Here is a 13,004-nt window from a genome sequence, read left to right on the forward strand (position 1 = left end):
TTTTACTTTTATTGGAATGGCGGCGGCGGCAGCCGGTCAAAAGACCGGCTGCCGCCTCTGTCCCTGTCGAAGACCTGCCGAACCGCCGCTGGGACCCGCCACTGGGAGCGACATTCGGGAAAGGTAAGTCCCATCCCAGGGGGGGGGGGCGGGGGGGAGAATTTCTCCCCGAAACTACTTCGGGGGGCCGAATACATTGGCACTCAGCCCCCCGAAGTTTCAATGAGAAATTCTCTGACACCCCTAGCTGTGGATGGGCAACTTCAGGGCCTCTGCTTTCTTTTTTTGAGGTTATTTATCTTTAAACTGGACTTGAACTGTATAGCCCCTGAAACAGAGGATGCCTTCAACTGGAAGACTGTCCTCCGACAGCCCTTCAAACAGAGGACCATCCTTTGTAAAGCAGGACACATTTATGTATGTATGTATGTATGTATGTATTTCATTTCTATACCGCCCAATAGCCAAAGCTCTCTGGGAGGTTCACAAAAATTAAAACCAAAGAACACACTACAACCACAGTATAACAATACAATCAGAATAAAACCAGAATAAAACCTAGCAGAATAAAACCACATTGCCCACGCTAGGTCCATCTAATTCAGCATTCTGTCCCCAACAGTACCAGCCACATGCCTTTGGAACAGGGGTGTTGAACCTCTTTTGGTCCAAGGGCCAAATTCCATTTCGAAGAAGCTCTCAGGGGCTGCATTCCAGAGGTGGGTGGGACAGAAAGTGTGGGGCCAAAGGCAAAAGGGATAAAGACAAAGCACCAGCATATTTCAGTTTAAAGTTCTTGCTGCCAGTAACTAAGCCTTGGGAGATCCATTTCAACTTTTTAGAATGGGGGAAAATGCACAAAAGCCAGGAAACTAACCAACGATCGGAAGTTGAGGGAAAGGAGTGCGGCCATCTGGGCAACCAAAGGGCTAGACTGGAACCCCAGGAGGGCCAGATTTGGTCCCTAGGCCTGAGGTTCTGTACCCCTGCTTTGCAATGTTCACATCACAAGCAGGGCATGAAGGTGACCTCCATCCAATTGTTTGTCCCTGGTTTATGAAACACACACACGCACACACGCACATTATGGAGCTTTCAGTTCCATTTAACTATTATGGCCAATAGCCATTGATAGATCTATTCTCTGTGAATTGGCCTCATCCTTTTTTAAAACTGTCTAAGCTAGTGGCCATCACCACATTGTGGTAGCAACTTCCTTGAATTCATTATGCATTGTGTGAAGTATTTCCTCCTATCTTGATCAAGCCACTCCTGATCATTTCATTGGATGACCTCAGGTTCTAGTATTCAGATTATGCATATGGAGCTTTTCCCTTTTTTCCTTTTCTACTACTGATACAATAATTCTTATGGCCCAGCTCGGTCATGCAAACTGCTAATGACTAGGGTTATTTGAGTCAAATCCCAAACACCTTTCCTTTGAAGTAAGATCCCATACAAATGACCACACATTCTGGCATAACACACACTTTTAACACACACTTTTTAACACACACTTGCACCTGAAGTAGGGCAAGAACATAAGTAGAGTCCTGTTGGGTCAGACCAAGAGGCCATCTAGTCTAGCATCCCATTTCTCACAGTGGCCAGAGAGAGGCCCCTTAGCAAGGCAGATCAGCAATAGCCTTCCTTCCTTGGTCATCTGCTGGCACCTGGAATTCAAATCTCAATTTAACCCCCATCATTATTTATTTAATTATTTTATAGATGTATATACCACTTACCATATTTGAAAGGTTTTAGTACTAGTGTACAAAACCCTCAACAACTTGGAAACAGGATACCTGAGAGAGCACCTTCTCCCTTACTGACCTGCCTGGTCACTGAGGTCATCGGAAGGCTTGCTCCTCGTGGTTGCACATGGACCTGTGACCCAATTGGAGTCCACCAGGAGAAGAGCCTTCGGTGTGGCAGCCCCCTTTCTGTGGAAGTCCCTGCCCCTGGAGGTCAGGCAGGCACCAGCACTGTGTTGTCTCCAGTTGCTCCTGAAAACAGCACTGTTCCAGGAGGCATTCCTTAACTGACCTTTATTGGCATTGTGTATTTTTTTAAAAAGAGGTATAATTCTAATGTGGTGTTTTAATCTTTTTTATTATTTTATTGTTTTATTTATCATGTTCACCTCTCTGAAATCTGTTCTAGATATGGAGCAGTATATAAATAATGTAAAATAAATAATAATAAATTAAAAAAGAATCTCTCTATACAGTTTACAAAGAGAACACATGGCTAATAGTCATTTGATAGACTTATCCTCCATGAATTCCTCTAATCCACTTTTAAAGCCATGTAAGCTAGTGGTCATCCTCATATCTCATGGCAGAGAATGCCATAAGCAAATTAAACTCCCCCTTACCACTTGGCAGGTGAGACAGATGGCAAAGCTAACCCAGCATGAGGGAGCTCACAGCAGAGCAATTTTGTCATCTGGATGGGAACAAAGTTTTATTGGCTTCACTAGGATCTCGCTGCAAAGTGACTGTACTTAATTCTTCAGCCTACAACTGATTTGGAATTAAATTCTATTTGAGTTAATGTGACTGGATTTGAAGGGTTTTGTACAAAGCTGGAACTCTCACAAGACACCGTGATACTCACCCACACTCTTTGGCACAGACATGCAAGTTTACATTTCACAGGCCTCATCTAAATTCTGTTGGGGATTGGCCATAATATTTACACTTTGAAAGAACAATTATGGAGTTGAGAACAGCTAAATGGAACAAAACAAAAGCAGAATGAGAAGACTCGTGTTATTTCATAGACATTTTTTTTCAACAACCCATCAGACCACACAAGAGTTTTCATTTTGCATAAATTCATGCAGTGACTACACTGTTTCTACTGCCTTGCTAATGTTCTGATGTCTGACTGACCCTGCATAGAGTTGGTCCATGGGAATCTGTTCCTGTGCCAAAACTGAATATATAAACTCATATGAAAATATAATATCTGTATAGAATTGTCTTTGCTTACACTGTCTACCTTAAAAGGACTTTTTTTTCTCCTTATGGAGTCTGTTCAAAGTCTCTATCAGTGATTCCCTTAGCTTACCAAGACTGTGTTTATTATATATTTTGTTTTCCATCACTTAACTCTATCAGTCATCTGTGTGTACAGAAGTTCTTTTCCAGCATAAGCCCTCCTTGCATTTCCATGCACGTGTCAAATTAGAAATGGAAACAGAGAACACAACAGGTCAATATTCTTCTTGAAAATATTGCCTTTATTTAGAGTTAGGAATAATAAAAGAGGCTCTGGATAAAAATAGCTACTAAATATTTAACAAGTTTTTGGACTAGCTCATCCTAATGGACTCTTTCTGTCTTTAGTGGCTATGAAATGATAAAATATTCAAAAGCACTGTTTCCTAAAACAATGTTCTAATATTTGAGGATTCCATGAAGTCTAGACAAACTCATGGAGATGGGGGATATTATATTGTTACTAATGTAATCCTGTAAAGGCCAAACTAGCCGTGACATTAAATGCATCTTTCAATTTAACATGCACATTTTCAAAATACAAACAGCAGTCTCTAGGGTAGAGAATGCTCATAATTATCAAGATTACCACATGCAGGGATGGGGAGTTTAAGTCTTTCGGCCACCCTGTTGCAGTTATAAAGAAAATCACCCATCTGGCATTGTATTGAGAGGGGAAATCGTATGGGAGCCCTCCCCACTTGCTGCATTCCTAATAATTATCACCATCCCGCAGCTGCTATTTGCATCTGTTAAATGTACACATTAAATGGAAAGACACATTGAACATTGTGTCCAGTTGGGCCCTAAAGGTACTTCCAGATGGCTGCATGCAGAGAAACCTCTTTGTACCTGATGCTGCCACCAGCCCTAGTATTCTCTTCTATCAGTTGTTATATTACTATTTTTATTATTATTAGGGGAAAAAGCAAGGCTGGCTGGGGAATGCTGGGAGTTGTAGGCCTTTTCTCTGTCTAAACATGCATATGATTGCACCCTTAATTTAAAAAAAAAAAATTACAAATGATTACAAGGCAGCCTGCATAATAAAGTTATATCTAAATCCTCTTTTTTTATGTAAGGGAAGGCCCAGTTCAGTGGTAGGGCACCTGCTTTGCGTGCAGAATGTCCCACGTTCAATCCCCAGTTTCTCCAAGTAGGACTGGAAAACTCTGGCCTGAAACCCTGGAGAGCCGTTGCTGCCGGTCAGTGTCAACAATACTGGGCTGGATGGACCAGTGCTCTGACTCAGTATAAGGCAGCATCCTCTGTTCCTAAATACTGTCCTGCATGTTGTACATCATAGCCCTGATCCCACTATACACATAAGAGCATAAGAAGAGCCATGCTAGATCAGACCAATCAGACTACTCCAGCATTCCGTTCACACAGTGGCCAACCAGCTGTCGACCAGGAACCCACAAGCAGGACATGAGCGCAACGGCACCCTCCCACCCATGTTCCCCAGCAACTGGTGCACATAGGCTCACAGCCTCTGGTACTGGTGGTAGCACATAGCCATCAAGACTAGGGGCCATTGGTAGTCTTTACCTCCAGGAATTTGTCCAGCCCCCTTTTAAAGCCATCCAAATAGGTGGCCATCACTACATCCTGTGGTGGCGAGTTCCATAGTTTCACTATGTGCTGTGTGAAGAAGTCCTTCCTTTTATTCATCCTGAAATCTGTGGCAGCAGACTGCTGCTGCACATACAATTCCTGCCACTCAAAAGTCCATTCAACAACTGGGGCTATAGGTGTTGTTGCTCAGACTCTTGGCAAAGGCATAAATTGTTGTTTTTGAGGGTAGTGTAGTGGAAATAATCCAGCATTCTGTTTTCCCCCTCCAGCCCTATAAACCAGGGGTGCAGAACCTCAGGCCCAAGGGCCAAATCTGGCCCTCTGAGGTTCCCCAGATGGCCACCACCCCCCGTTCCCTTGACCACTAGTGGTTCATTTATTATTTATATATATATTATTTCATTTCTATACCACCCAATAGCTGAAACTCCCTGGATGGTTCACAAAAAATTAAAACCACAAAGGTTTCCCAGCTTTTGCATGTTGTTCCCCCAAGTCTAAAAGGTTGAAGTGCCTCTCCTAAAGCTTAATTACTGTCAGCAAGAGCTTTACGTTAATATCTGCTGCTATTTTTAGTATTTTGCTCCCACCCCCTTCGCATTCAGCTCCACTCAGTACTGGAATGTGGCCCCTGAGGGCTGAAAGAGGTTCAACACCCCTGCTATAAACAGATTATCAGCACTGTTGCAGATCATCTGAGTGGGACTGTGGTCAGGTAGCCCCAGCTGCTGTATAGAGCTTTCAAGCTATTTGCGCATTCGACCAGGATGCGTAGATACATGGGACATTATTTGACCCAGAAGCCCACAGTAGAAATATTTCTAATAAACGGAGGGAGCAATCCTATCTGGGTTGACAGTTGCCTCCAAGCCCGGGGGCGACCACCTATACAGTGCAGGGCAGGAAGAGTGGTGAGGAGCAGATCTCCTCCTCGCTCCCCCCGCCTAGCTTTCGTGGGTAGACAGCTGATTTCAGCTGTCCTGCCATGGGACCTCAGAGCACAGGAAGCGGCAGCTGGATGACACATACGAATCGTCGTACTGGCGTTTCTGACCTCCCCACCCCACCCTGGCAACGCCCCATTTTTGCCACTCCGTGCTGCTCTTCCGAGTGCGGAGCGTGGGGCCTTTCCACACTGCCTACAAGGTAGCATGGGGGGGGGTGGCGAACAGTTCTCTGGGAACCAACCTCGGAACGTGGGCTCCAAGGTCGGTTCCCGGAAACCGACCTATCCTATGGCCATCTAGTCGCTGACTAGCGGCCACAGGATTGCACCCTTAATCAGATATCTTTATGTGTTCAAAACCTTTTAAAATAATTAGCTAACCTTTTAAGCAAATATGATGCAATCTTGAGATCCTGTTCTCATAACTAATTCTTTGGGAACAGCATATATGCAAGAGTCTAAGGAAAATTATTTCCAGAAGTCATCTGTATAATGTTGCTTTTTATTATTAGGGTCTCTCTCTCTCTCTCTCTCACACACACACACACACACAGAGAGAGAGAGAGAGAATCGCCATATTATATACTGGAGAAATTCCGAAGAGAACCAAATATTTATTAATTTGAAAAAAATTACCCAATCATAAACAGTAGCAATATTGCTTCCATAAATAACTACAGCTGTTGAGCTAGAAAGTTTGGTTAAACCATGTAGGCTATTCTGTATAAAAAGAGGGTGGAAAAGAAGCTACATTTTTGCTTTATTAGCATTGTTACAAATATTGCAATAAATATAATATACCATCATTAGCATTAAGCCCAAAGGGAAGGATGAAACCAATTGTAGCATAATTTGCAGTTCTATACTAAAGCATCTGTTCACTTGCCCATTCAGTTCCTGGGGATTTTGACCTTGCACTCATCAAGAGAATCATATTGAGGTAATTCAACATGTACTTTCTAGCAAGCATTAAGCTTAGTAATGGAATACCACCCCTGCCCCCATCTGTGTGTGTGTGTGTGTGTGTGTGTGTGTAAAAAACATACTGGAGACTATTTATTCTTTGGCACATTTTAGGAAACCAAACTTCCGAAAAGCTATACTTGCAAACATAATTAAGACCATGGAGAATTATGTTGACATCAGCAGCACTCTGTACAGGAGTATTCTCATCATCTCCATAATATACGTTTGAACACCACAACTGCTAATGTTGAAAAGACTCAAATTTCTACAAATCCCTATAAGCCGTATTTTAAAAGATGGCCCTTCATTATCAGTCATAAACATAAATATGACAGGGGAGCTACTGCTTTGCTGTACAAAACACAGAGAGAAAGGAGAAGGAATGAAAGAGAAGCTTAAAGCTTGGTGAGCCATGCACCATTCCATATGGACTGGGAGTAAATGCCCTCTGTGTACCCAAACTGACACAGTTGGAAATTGAGAACTTGCATACCCTCCACTGGTCCCACAGACATGCCCATCAGCTGCAGAGATTGGCAGTGGCCAGACCGGCACTCAAGCCATGGTCCATGTACTACGTGACAGGATCTATCTTCCAAATAAGGGGTATGCAGACACAACCCTAAATAGGTAGCTCTCTGTCTCGTTCTGTGGAACCACAAGCACATGACGTTAAATAGAACTAGAAGCAGTAGTAAACAGCTTCTCTTCAGTGCTTATACGTTAACAAGTCTGCTTCCATTTCTGTTGGCCATATTCTAACATTCCAGCAGCCCACAAATGCTCCCAAGCAGCTGCCATTCATTAAATATGAACTGCCAAAGGCCAGGGTCCTCCCAGAGAAGCTCACGGTTGGCTTTGCAAAGAAAATAAATAATCCCCAGGTCTTTCACATTCACTAGCTATGATGCAAAGTGCTTCTACCATGCCAGAATATGTTGTTGGGGGGGAGGGTTTCGCGCGCGCGCACATTGTCACAGTGGACCAAAGTTAGACCATTCATCTACATTTAGACAAGTGCAGTCTTTTAGTTTCCCTTGGAGAGCGTGCATATACTTGAAAATGAAACACATCCTACTTTTTAGGTATAAAGGATAGCCATTTATCAGGAGAAGAATCTCTCCCTTAAAAAATAATAATAATTTGGCTGCACCATATCAATTTTTGGCTCTACAAGAGCCATATGTCTGAGAGCTTCTCAGACTTCTTGTTCTCAGTGGTGCAGTTAGGTAAGTTTAGACTTAATGGACTTGGGGCGGGGGAGAGACACTTTAGATGGCCCTGTAGGTTACTTCAGTTGTGAAGCAGACAACTAACATCTCTCTTCCCTCACCACCAGCATTCCATGCTTTACAACTGCTACTACATTCCTTACATGTTATAATGTCTGCCAGCCCGGGGCTGGGGGAGGAATACACTTGAGGGCCAAACTAAACATTCCTTTATTTTCCTGCAAGTGCATGTGGCCCCGATTCAGACTGGGATCACAGTGCTTTGGGAGTGGAGGCTTTAAGTTCCTCTCCCCACCATTTCTGTCCTAAAATTCCACACACATTCCCCCCCCCCCCAGAGGGGGTGTTTAAAAAGAAAGAAAGCAACAGCTTCATTGGAATCATTGTGTGCTTAAAGGAACATTTAGTTTGGCCCCAAACATGTGCAGTTTTGCATTTTGAGCTCACTTCAATGATAGCACCAACATGACTTCAGGAATAAAATGGAGATTGCTTCAGCTACCCTGATGTCTTCATCCCCTACTGCTTTCTGACTGGTCATTTGGGTGTGGGGCTGGGCTGTGGGACACTGGATTTGGCCCTAACCCAGCTGCACCACTAAGGGCGCAATCCTATGTATGTTTAGATAGAAAAAAAAGTCCTACAACTCCCAGCATGCCCCAGCCAGTATGGCTGGCTGGGGTATGCTGGGAGTTGTAGGACTTTTTTCTATCTAAACATACATAGGATTGTGCCCGAATTGTTCTTTTCCAGAGGGAATGGATAAGGGATACTGCTTTGTTACACTTATGTTTAAATTTATCCAAACTTCATTGATCAAAATTACCTAAATACTATGATATTACTTTGAAACTTCTGCAAAATCTTTAGCGGGGGTAACCCTGCTTTATCTTAGCATTCCCTAGATTGTTTTTAAAGTAATGAAATATACCAAGGGTTGGAACCACTTGGGACAAATTAGTGCTGACTATGGTGGCTGCTTACATATCAAAAAAGAAGGCAAAAGAGGAATATAGATTTGCATAAAATTGGCATATGTTCGTTTGTATGTACAGATGCACATTTAGAAAGAAATTGCTATAATTATACCACTGCTGTTTTTGTATGTTGTTGTTTTAATGGATGCTATTTTTAGCTTGTGTGAATTGTTTGCTACTTCAAGGGTGGGTTGTTGTTGTTTTAAATAGGGAACCGGCTAAGGTGGGCATTTATGCATGGCCAAAGAAGAGGACACAGATTTGCATAACATTTGCATATGCTAATTTGAGAGAGAGAGAGAGAGAGAGATGCACATTTAGAAATAATTACTATAATTTAAATAGAAATACAATATGTCTCACCATAGTAATGAAGAGTGGGACAAGCACTCCTGTGTGCCTGCTCAGTCTGCTGTCCAGGCTCTGTTGATGGGCAACTTCAAAGCTCTCCTTTTTTACGGTTCTTTAACTTTAAACCAGACTTGGATGGTCAGCCCTTGAAATAGAGGAGACATTCAAACTGAGAGAGCCAGTGTGATACAGAGAAACAGTGTAGTACAGTAGTTAGAGTGTTGGATTGGTACCCGGGAGACCCTTGTTCCAGTTCCTACTCTGCCATGAAGCTCACTGGATGACTTTGGGCCAGCCACTGACTTTCAGCCTAACCTATCTCACAGGGTTGTTGTGAGGATAAGATGGAAAGGAAGAGGCTCATATATGCTGCCTTGGAGGAAAAGTGGGATATTAATGTAACTATCAAATAAATAAATAAATAAATAAATAAATAAATAAATGTCTGTCCTCTGACAGCCTTTGAAATAGGGTACTATCCTCTGTCAAGGAGGGCACATGGCCACCCAGCCAAAACACTGTATACAAAAATAATATTGGTTTTGGCATTTATTAGACGTATGGGATGACTACTGTGGTGAAATCTCTTGTTTCAGAGGGTTCCTATTCAGAGGCGACTGCCCAAAGAATTACTTACGGTACAAATCTCAGGGGGCGAGAGGTGCATGTTGGTGAGGAACATGCTGAATCCATTTGTGCTCTGATATGATACCCTAAGAAAATCCTCGTTCTATTCATATTACCGTCCTTTCATGGAACTTGATGTCTTCCTTCCACCACATCTTTAATGAACTGGCTGGAGTTCAGATCATGATGTTATATTAGGGGGAAAGCTAGCTTGAGTTCATGCATAGAGGTGGACATGAGGGAGAAGAATGTCACCAGTGCCATGACAGACAGAAGAACATGTGCTGAGGCCAAGTGGAATGTTCCAGAGGCAATCTAAATACAGAATTAGGCATCCCATATGCCAAGATAAAGCAGAATCTTAATCAATCAATGTCATCAAGAGGGAAAGGCAAGGAAAGTAGCCTCTCTCTTGTCCGGAACACATTACCCATATTATCCTTACTAATCCCCTAGTCACAAAATAGGTCCTCCATATTTCTTTCATAATCCCTATGGAGTCAGTTCCTGTTGTCTTTCCAGCCATTTACATAGGGTTCCTGCTTCTGGCTACTTCTGAATGTCTCTGCTAATCCCCTCACCAAACTCATGCTTGTCACTGTGTTAAAATAATAATAATAATAATAATAATAATTATTATTATTATTATTATTATTATTATTATTATTCATCTGTCCCTCTCCTGACCCTCCTGTCCCTGATCCAAGAGAATATTCCTCCATTCATCCTTTGAAAACCAGGCTTTGGCCTTCATGCCCTGGGATATGAGAAACGATGTAGAGGCAGAATCAGTGCTAAATCCAATTTTCCCACTCTTTATACAATGGGTGGGCAACTTATGGCCATGGAAATGAGAGGGTTCTGCCTTTAAACATAGCCTAGAAATTAGATAGATAGATAGATAGATAGATAGATAGATAGATAGATAGATAGATAGGCAGGCAGGCAGGCAGGCAGGCAGGCAGGCAGGCAGGCAGGCAGGCAGGCAGGCAGGCAGGCAGGCAAACAGATGACTGAGAGACAGATGACAGATGTTTTGGCCCACAACTCCCTTCAGCCCTAGCAGGCATAGCCAATGGTGAGGGATGATGGGAGTCGTAGGCCAAAATATCTGGAGGGCCACAAAATGTCCACCCCTGCTTTATACCGTATCTTCACAAATGGATCCACTTTTCTCCAGTCTTACATTGCCATCATCAAATATTAAAATATTACTTGTTTATTCGTTCAGTCGCTTCTGACTCTTCGTGACTTCATGGACCAGCCCACACCAGAGCTTCCTGTCAGCTGTCGCCACCCTCAGCTCCCCCAAGGTCGAGTCCATCACCTCCAGAATATCATCCATATTACTGCAGGTATATAAAATATTACTGCAGATATGTAAAATGATGATTTTGCCTTGCCATTATGAGAAGTATAAAGCAACACTGTTTTTAATTTTGTTTTCTGGTATCTGATCTTTTAGTTTAGTCATGTACCACACAACTATGTTTCCAAAGCTTTGTTCTCCACAGCCATGAGGAAGTCATCCATTGTGCTGCAGTGTAAAGGGCAAACAAAAACGATGCCACAGTCCACACATTTTGTTTCTTTGAACTCAGTGTGCCTGTAACTCAGAAAATTAAGGGATGCCCACAATTTATAGCTACCTCTCAAACCTCCTGCCAAATTACTACCACATGATTTTTATCAGTGCTACATAAGAGATCTATGTTGTCTGGGCTTTGTCAGCATAGGAACAGGAACTATTTTCCTATTTTCAAAATGGAGAAGTAAAGTAAATTTATCTGAGAGGGGGTTTCTCAATATGATATGCTCCCCCTAAGAACAAAAATTGTCTGCATCTTCAAATACAAAATAGTCTGATTCTCACTCACACTCTTGGTTAACTTTTAACAAAGGATACCACTCATGGTAAGGATTCAAAAAGTTTCAAGATATTTTTAATCAACCCAATATTAAAAGCTTTGCACCAGGACACAGAAAGATTTGAGAAAGAACATGAGGAGTTATGCGCTGAACACAAGGTAGGTTCACTTTACAACGTCAGCAATAGGGCAATATGGTCATATGAACTGAATGTACACAAAAACCAAGAGATGGCATAACCACAACTTAGGCATTGGAAGTTGAGACCTCATAGGTCTGGAATGATAAGGTAGCTGTAGGGAAGTTAAATATGCATAAAAAGCAGATTGGTGTATTGGCTCTGTTATTGTCAATCAATAAATGATATGGGACCACAGAGATACCATATACTCCCATTGAGATATACACTGAGAAACCATCTTGCAAAGGAGAAAGAGGCCCTTTCTGGCCAACATATCATGACTATGCGCCAACCTGCATGTTATGATAAACACGCTTTTTAAGAAGAATCCTTAAACTGCCCCCTTTTCTTTCTGAAGAAAAAGCAGTTGTGAGGCCCCAATCCAGAATATGCTTTTGATCTAGACCAGGGCCCAGCACCAGGACCTGCCAAATCTCCCGCTACCCCATAGCTGCTATTTGCCCCCAAAATGCTGTTTACTGCAAAGAGCATTGGGGTGGGGGAGAATAACAGCTAGGGGGAGGTTGTTGTTTGGTAGAAAACTGGTACAGGGGTCAGGATCAACAGCATGTTCTGGATTGGGGTCCCATGGCTGCTGAAGGAACAAATTATCCCCTTTGACTGGAACTACCTTCGGAAGTAGAAAGGACATTGTTCTCTCCCCTAATGTTCCACATAGTGATGGTTTCTTTCTACCTCATCACAGTGTTGTCCTTGAGTTCACCACTAACATTTATCTCATAGAAATGAACATCATTGACTTATGTGGAAGAAAGCAAAGGGTTTCACTTGTGACCACCACAAATGTGACCCTTAAAATTCCCCTTGGGTCCCTGCATCTAGAGTGAGAAGTCAATTTTGCTTCCTCACAACTATGTCCCTGCCTGTAGCCAGTGGGAACTATTGAGAACCAAGCCAGCCACCAATGCAGACATGCATGATGCATTGGTGCATAGCACCAATGATTTTTTGTTATATTACAGCAGGGAAGAGCTACTCTTAAGCCCTCAGCCTAGTTTCAAAAGCCCTCTGCAAGTGATCAATTCAGAGAGAAAAGCCAGAGAGAGAAGGGGAGAGAAAAGGAAGTGGTAAAAAGAGAGAAAAGGGTGTGGCCCTGCCCACTTTTGGATGTGGCCATACCCATTGCATGCTTTAGCCCCACCCATGACCACCAGCAGAATGCAGCCAGACATATTACCCTCAAGGGAACACAGCCCTGGACAGAAGAATTGTTCCCCACCCCAGTACTAGAGAGTGATGTAATGGCCTTTA

Source organism: Heloderma suspectum, chromosome 3, assembly GCF_057233095.1.
Source record: "Heloderma suspectum isolate Gila_16-S chromosome 3, 16-S_ref, whole genome shotgun sequence".
Classification (NCBI taxonomy): Eukaryota; Metazoa; Chordata; class Lepidosauria; order Squamata; family Helodermatidae; genus Heloderma; species Heloderma suspectum.